The sequence below is a fragment of the Mytilus californianus genome, unplaced genomic scaffold, assembly GCF_021869535.1.
Source record: "Mytilus californianus isolate M0D057914Y unplaced genomic scaffold, xbMytCali1.0.p SCAF_1, whole genome shotgun sequence".
Taxonomy (NCBI): domain Eukaryota; kingdom Metazoa; phylum Mollusca; class Bivalvia; order Mytilida; family Mytilidae; genus Mytilus; species Mytilus californianus.
This window is the reverse complement of record NW_026262581.1, coordinates 73109686-73118362: the sequence shown is the minus strand read 5'-3', so window position 1 is coordinate 73118362 and position 8677 is coordinate 73109686. Positions and strand designations below refer to the sequence as shown.

General features: G+C 31.7%; 1 long non-coding RNA gene across 2 annotated transcripts; it reads left to right on the top strand.

The window, feature by feature from the left end:
• The first annotated feature begins 870 nt into the window (after positions 1-870).
• On the top strand, positions 871-7785 carry LOC127723834 (uncharacterized). 2 transcript variants are annotated; one of them, XR_007992276.1, is made up of 3 exons: positions 871-1132; positions 3055-3235; positions 7388-7785. It is a non-coding gene; the product is annotated as an uncharacterized LOC127723834 (long non-coding RNA). The 2 variants fall into 2 exon arrangements; XR_007992275.1 differs by lacking the exon at positions 871-1132 and adding an exon at positions 1804-2006.
• Positions 7786-8677: the final 892 nt, after the last annotated feature.

The window sequence follows — 8677 nt, the reverse complement described above, 5'->3', positions numbered from 1 at the left end:
TCTATAATCAAGGATTTGTACAAATCCTTGCTATAATATAATGAATCGCGTCGCCAATATCACCACAATTACATAAATTACAAATACAATCTTCTCCTAAATATTTCTAACAATTTCAATAGGAAATTTTGAGCCGAAACTGAAGTACCAAATCTACAAAAAGAATCACTATTTTTTATAGTAGTAGGCGACGAAAACTAAACTGTTTATAATCTTTTTTTTTCTCCTAAATTAATTGAAACTCTTGAAATGATTTAACATTATCTATAGACAGCTTACAAATTCAAATCTTTTTAGAAGTATATGAGTGTATAGTAATAATTTGTTCATTAACCCCCCTTTTTTCTTCTATAAAATTACATTGTAATCGATTTTATTTCCAAATTTGTGTTTGCTAGGATTGACACTTAGAACGTACAACATAAAGTAACAAGTAAAAAGTCACGATTCAGTTTTGGGATATTTTTTTCTTTGAATAAACTTAATTTTAAAAACGTTTCAGCATTTTTCTGAAATATTTTTAAAAGGAAACGGACTTGTAAACAAAATTTATTTTTGAATATTAATATTGAACAATGATTGTTAAGAAAACAATCTGCCAAAGTGGTTTGGTAATTAACTGGCTTCATGCTGTCAAAAATGTCTCCTTTTTATAAGTTTTTGATAAAAAAAAAAACTATTTGAAGGCGAATTAATCATTTCCTCAACTAAATACATTTATCTATAAATAAAGTCAATTCGTCAAGAACTTTCTCTCATATATTTAAACAATTGTAAAATAATTAATTTAAACTTTTGTACTGCGACTTTCTGTCCGTTTACCAATACTTATTCCTTGTTAGGTTTTTTCATATCCATAATTTACGAATACTTATAATGTGATAATTTTCGGAAGCTTTTATCCTATTTTCATATCAAACAACCATGTTACCCGTAGAACGGAGTTAAGTACAAATTTAGGAATTAAGTACTTAAAATTTTCAACAACAAAATTTTATACTTTCATTTACCTGGATTTTGTTCTACGCTTCGAAGCCGCCACCCTGTATCAAACATAGCCAACACCTCGCATGGCGTATTCACGATGTTGAGGGATTGACAATATACAATCAAAGTTAGCAATATACAGCAAGTAAGTAATTGGGTGTTGAATGCCAGTAGATCTGAATTTGTAAATTGAATTTAACCTGTTTAGAATGTGTAAAATGCATAAAACCACTTTAAGTTCAACGTATCAATGAAACTGGGTCTGCATGAAAAAATGACTTATCACATAATACCAGAACCTATGTTTACTGTTAGATGATAAGAAAATATAGCTGTAGGCCTAGTTTACAAATTATTTATTCTTTTAATTTCTATTTGACTGTCTGGGTGCTTCTTATGTGTTTTAAATATTTGCGTTTTGTATGCTATAGTTAAGTTTTATAGACTGTTGTACGTCATTTGGTCGTTTTTAAGTTTTTGCCATGGCGTTGTCAGTATGTCTTCGACCTATAAGTTTTATATAATCTGCATCTCTTGTGCTGTATTTTAAAATGTATCTTTACACATTCATCAATACACCAAAAAATATGAATAAAGCTTTCGTATATATAAAAATAAGGAGATGTGGTATGATTGGTAATGAAACAACTATCCGGGATATTTTGAGACAAAGTGCACGTATCAGCAGTCAGCCGAAACCACTAAGCGTTTTGCATCCATACGTTGTTTTTTTTTCGGGATACTGACTGCATAGTAAATTATCAATGTACTAGTTAATGTTCTCGAGGGATGACCCTATTACAGAGACATGCCCTATTACGTGTCAGTAACATTCTCGACACGGTTCATTTTTACGGCGGCTCAGTTTTGTCTTAAGAATAAACATAATTGATAAGTTTCTTTCCCCTGCATTCCTCGATCGCACTTGTAAATAGCACATTGGTCTCAAGACATTGGTACACTATACGTTACAACACTTGCCGTCAGTACTCAAAATTGGAAAAATATTAAATAAGAAGGTATAGAAAATTAATGCATACACACTATTATCAACCACAGACATGATGTTTTTCTCAATTTGCCTAAATCGTTATTCCGCAATACAACGAGGGTGAAAACCCACCACTTTGAACACAGTCACAGGCACCGGCATGTTGTGAATTTGAAAGTTCAAATAGGGGGGGGGGGGGAGGGGGCCCGGGTCCCCTTTCTTGGGAAAAATTTGGTTGATTATATAGGGATCACTGAAGCATGACTGGAACCGGCCCTCTCTTATGAAAAGTTCTGGATCCGCCACTGCATATTTATAAAATAAACCAACATAAAATTATCCAAAAGATGAATAATACTTAATACTTACAACTAAGATTGATTATAAGTATACTTGAGTCGGTTTTACAAAAAAAAAAATACAAGTAATCGTATAAAGTATACTGTATTGTACATGACTTAATTACTATCAATATTATTTGTAAGTTTTTTTGTGAAACTGACTGCTGAATTGTTTTTCCATGCTTATGGTACATCTAAGTCGTATGCTTTTTATAAAACCACCTCCAGGGTGTAATGTCTGCTCGCCCATAGAATCTGTTTGTAGATATAGGAAGATGTGGTATGAGTGACAATGAGACAACTATCCATCCAATTCACAATTTATAAAAGTAAACCATTATAGGTCAAGGTACGGTCTTTAACACAGAGCCTAGTTTTTATCAAAAAATAAATATATTGATATTAATAGTATATAGGTTAAATAATTTATTCATACATTTTTAATTGACTGACCTAGAATTATCATGATTATTGAAGAATTTAAACAATGCATTCCTATTTTTAAAAAGGGACAAAAATAAAATTTATATATAATAACAGGGTGATACAAATGAGAAAAACTCAAGAAATTGTTTTCAATTAAGATAAATACATGCAGTTAATAATGGTTTCCAGTTGTTTTTTAAAGCAGAGGCAGATTTAGTTTAAAGTTGGAAAAAATTGTTTGTACCAACAAAAATAAATACACGAAGTTAATCCAGAATTATGTGTTTATTATTTTTTTTTTATGTTTAGGTTGCCAGCAAGATGAAAAGAACAATGCAGTTCAAAAGTCAAAATGTGGATAAGCTGCGGTACAAGGTCCTACTTTTGCAGATTTTCATATTTTGCATGAATGAATTTGAAGTTTATATCATGGAGGGCAGAGAAAGAAAAGAAACACTTCAATTTTCCTGCTTCTGAAAGATCTTGTTCGGTAAGTTTTATGCTCTGTTTTGATAGTGTTTGTGCGTCCATCTGTCTTTCTCTAAATTGTATTCACTTAAAGTTTTTGGTTACAGTTCACCATGAGACTGAACTTCAGTTAGTAACTTGTGGTTTTACATGTATATACTTAAAATTTAGTACTTTAAAATGTTCATGTATTTTTGTCAGGCCTGCAACTTTTGTCGCAGAAAGCTCGACATAGGGATAGTGATCCAGTGGCGGCTACGGCGGTGGCGTTAGCTAATTTCCTAAAGCTTTTTATTTTAGAAGGTGGAAGACCTGGATGCTTCATACTTTGTATATAGATGCCTCATGCATGTCATGATACCAATTCTGTCTGAAACATGTCCATTGTCCTTGACCTCATTTTCATGGTTCAGTGACTACTTGAAAAAAAAGTTCAGATTTTTTTGAATGTTAATTTCTCTCATATTATGAGTAATATGATAACTATATTTGGTATGTGCGTACCTTGCAAGGTCCTCATGCTCGTCAGAGAGTTTTCACTTGACCTAGACCTCATTTCATGGATCAGTGAACAAGAACTTAGTCTTAGATGCATGATTTTTTTTATTAGTTGTTAGTGGCTTTGTACTAGCTGTCAGTAACTGCGAGTACTCTCAGATCTATACTTAGTGTCTTTTTGTTGTTTGGATGTACAAGTACCCGGCCACGTCCACTTGTATTTGTAGTATTTGTATTTTTATCCATCTGATGAGTTAAGCCTCTTTCAACTGATTTTTATAGTTCGTTCTTATGTTGTACTGTTACACCACTGTCCCAGGTTAGGGGAAGGGATGGGATCCCGCTAACATGTTTAACCCCGCCACATTCTGTATGTATGTGCCTGTCCCAAGTCAGGAGCCTGTAATTCAGTGGTTGTCGTTTGTTTATGTGTTACATATTTGTTTTTCGTTCATTTTTTGTACATAAATTAGGCCGTTAGTTTTCTCGTTTGAATTGTTTTACATTGTCATTTCGGGGCCTTTTATAGCTGACTGCAGTATGGGCTTTGCTCATTGTTGAAAGCGGTACAGTGACCTATAGTTGTTAATTTCTGTGTCATTTGGTCACTTGTGGAGAGTTGTTGTCTCATTTGCAATCATACCACATCTTCTTTTTTATATTTAAGGTTAAGTTTTGGTGGTCAAGTCCATATCTCAGATACTATAAGCAATAGGTCTAGTATATTCGGTGTATGGAAGGACTGTTAGGTGTACATAACCAACTGGCAGGTGTCATCTGACCTTGACCTCATTTTCATGGTTCAGTGGTTATAGTTAAGTTTTTGTGTTTTGGTCTGTTTTTCTTATACTGTATGCAATAGGTCTACTATATTTGGTGTATGGAATGATTTTAAGGTGTACATGTCTAGCTGGCAGGTGTCATCTGACCTTGTCCTCATTTTCATGGTTCAGTAGTCAAAGTTAAATTTTTGAGTTTTGGTCTTTTTTTGTCGAGCCTTCGACTTTTGTCGAAAAAGCGAGACATAGCGATCCTACATTCCGTCGGCGTCGTCGTCGGCGGCGGCGTCCACAAATATTCACTCTGTGGTTAAAGTTTTTGAAATTTTAATAACTTTCTTAAACTATCCTGGATTTCTACCAAACTTGGACAGAAGCTTGTTTATGATCATAAGATAATATTCAAAAGTAAATTTTGTAAAAAAAAAATTCCATTTTTTCCGTATTTTACTTATAAATGGACTTAGTTTTTCTGCCAGGAAACATTACATTCACTCTGTGGTTAAAGTTTTTGAAATTTTAATAACTTTCTTAAACTATCCTGGATTTCTACCAAACTTAGAAAGAAGCTTGTTTATGATCATAAGATAGTATCCAGAAGTAAATTTTGTAAAAAAAAAATTCCATTTTTTCCGTATTTTACTTATAAATGGACTTAGTTTTTCTGCCAGTTAACATTACATTCACTCTGTGGTTAAAGTTTTTAAAATTTTAACAACTTTCTTAAACTATCCTGGATTTGTACCAAACTTGGACAGAAGCTTGTTTATGATTAAAAGCTAGTATCGGAAAGTAAATTTTGTAAAAAAAAAATTCTATTTTTTCCGTATTTTACTTATAAATGGACTTAGTTTTTCTGCCAGTTAACATTACATTCACTCTGTGGTTAAAGTTTTTAAAATTTTAACAACTTTCTTAAACTATCCTGGATTTGTACCAAACTTAGACAGAAGCTTGTTTATGATTAAAAGCTAGTATCTAGAAGGAAATTTTGTTCCATTTTTTCCGTATTTTACTTATAAATGGACTTAGTTTTTCTTCCAGTTAACATTACATACAGTCTGCAGTTTAAGTTTTTAAAACATTTATTAGATTCATAAACTATCCTGGATTTTTACCAAACTTGGACAGAAGCTACTTACAATCAAAAGATAGTATAGAGAGGAATATTTTTATTAATTTTTTTCCTCATTTTTGCTGAGCCTGTGATTAACAGCAAAAAGTAGGCGAGACACTGGGTTCCGCGGAACCCTTACGAATTTTTCTAATACTAAATGCAATAGTTCAACTATATTTGGTGTATGGAAACATTTTATGATGTACATGTATGTCAGTCTCGCAGGTTTTATTTGACCTTGACCTCATTTTCACGGTTCATTGCTCAGTGTTAAGTTTTTGTGTTTTGGTCTGTTTTTCTTAATCTATAAGCAATAGGTCAGCTATATGTGTTGTATGGAAGGATTGTAAGCTGTACATGTCTGCCTGGCATGGTTCATCTGCCCTTCACCTCATTTTCATGGTTCATTGGTCAATGTTTAGTTTTCTTGGTTAAGTCTGCTTCTTAGACAATGTTAGAAACTATAAGCAATAGTTCAACTGTATTTAGTATATTGAATGATTGTAAGGTGTACATATATTTCTTGTCAGGTTCATATGACCTTGAATTCATTTTCTTGGATCATGTTGAGTTTATGTGATAGTTGTAGTAAAGCTTTATATTTAGGACTATCAACATGATATCAATGATTAGTAAGGAAGGCGCAACATTTCAGCGTGTGCACTCTTGTTTATACATTATACACCACATTTACTGTTTTTACCCTGATTTTATGAATCACTGAACATAGAAATGTCATAATGTGAAATTATAGTACATTCTTAGGTTAAATTTTTAGGTTAAGGTATATAGCTTACCATAAAGTTGAATTTCATACACATGTTCATTATGTGTTGAATTTTTAAATTCAGTGCCAAACTAAGATTTTGAGCCTGATTACATGATTGACTAGACATTGACACATGCTAGTGTTTACCAGGCATGGTGTCCTGTATTAGGAATTTGTCATGTACTATAAAGAACGTTAATAGTACTCGCTGAGTATGGAGTTTTTGTGAAAGTTTAATATTAGTGAGATTTTTGCATGACATCCTGTCAACTGCTTGTTGATCATGTTTATACATGTCTTAAATTTAATATCTGACACATTGGTGTTTTGTGAACTTGGAAATAAATTATTTGATAGAATAATAATGTTTTGAGATTATCAAAATAAAAAATATCCCATTTTTACTATTAATGATTAAGTTTAAAAAAAAAGAAGATTTAGGATATATGTATAACCATATATAAAAATGAGACAGCAACCAAACAACACAAAAATAAGAAAAAAAAACAATATAATTGTTGGTATCAATGTTATAATTTCCAACATGTCCAAAGAGTTCAATGTATTTTCTAATTGAAATAAAACACAAGTGGAACTCTTTCAGAACTTCAGAAGCTTGAAGAAGTGCTGTTTCTATTGTTGGTTTTCTGTATAATATATTGCAAATTCTTGTGAAAAATGGAATTTTATTGTAATTGCCTAAATTTTTAACATTGATCTATATATATATATATAACTGGGGAAAATACCCAAATGTTATAAAGAAGAATACATAAATTGATTGTTATATAAAATTAGAATAGGAAGATGTGGTATGTTGCTAATTTGACAACTCTCCATCAGAGACCAAAGGATGTAGGAGGTTAGCAACTGATGACACTGGACAACCTTCAACAATCAGTAAAATCCATACCGCATAGCTATTTTTATTGAAAATCATATGTTATTGCTACATGTATGCAAACAATTTTTTATTATCCATAACTTCCGATTTTATTGGTTCTTTTTCAGAAGGATTGAAATTCATCACTTAGAATAAAAAGAGAAAACACAGAAACAAGACCAAAATAAATTCAAAGACAAAAGTCAGATCAGTTATTATTTTCATCACTCAGTCAATGAATTGAAGTTCTATTAAATATCTAAGGATATTAAAACCACAATAATGACTATGTTCTGTGCTGAATGGCCAAAAAGTGGACTATACATTACGATCACACAATGCTGGATGATAAGAAACTATTAATTTTTTGGGTGGAGGGATATCCTGAAAAAAAATAGATTTATGTAAAAAGCTACTAGTATGTTAAGCCTATTAATAGAGTTTTCATTGATTTCAAATGGGAAAAATTGTGTTTCAAAAAAGTATTCTAGAATTCATAAATAAACATATATTGATACTTACATTATCTGCTTTGTTGTTTAAAAGTTTAGTTTTGAACAGTTATAGAACAATATAATTGCATTAACATTTCCAAGGAAAAAAAGATATTCAACTAAAAAGATTCATCTTAAAACAATTTACTACCAAACAGAATTCATTGTAACATACACATTTATTTACTGTATATTTATAATTTGAATCCCATAGGATTTTATTTTATCCCATGTGTCCCATGGGATATTAAAAATCCCATGGGATAATTATAGTCCCATGGGATTTTTTTTGTCCCATGGGACAACAAATATCCCATGGGACTACAATTATCCCATGGGACCCCAAAAAATCCTATGGGATTTAACCAAAATCCCATGGGATAATGGTCAATCCCATGGGATTTGCCCTATCCCATGGGATATTGAAAATCCCATGTTTTTCTAAATCAAATTACAAAATATCTATAATAATAACAGCAGAAAAGCAATTAAATTATTGAATCCCATGTAATTCCGCACATTTTGGTTATATACACAACACTGTAGCTCTAAGGAGAGGCGGCGGCGGATTTGCAAATGAGTGTTTTGCAAATTAAAAGTGTCCAGTGTTCATTCATTGTAGTTGGACTGCAATGTGGAATGCCCCACGCCTCTTTTTCTATATTTGAATAATGAGTATCCTTACAATTAAATTTTTTTTTTTTCAGATTATTTGGTTTTATTGGACTTCTTGATTATACTTTTTTATGAAAAATACTGATCGTGAGACGGGTAATTTGTTATATAAGACCTATTATAAGCGCCTGAAATTCAAAACATAGTAGTTTTGCCGCCATTCTTTTTCAAATTATAATGGACGTCGTCGGTTATAAAGAAGGTGATAAGTTCTGCAAAGCTATTTTAAGTTCATTATGAGGCCATCAA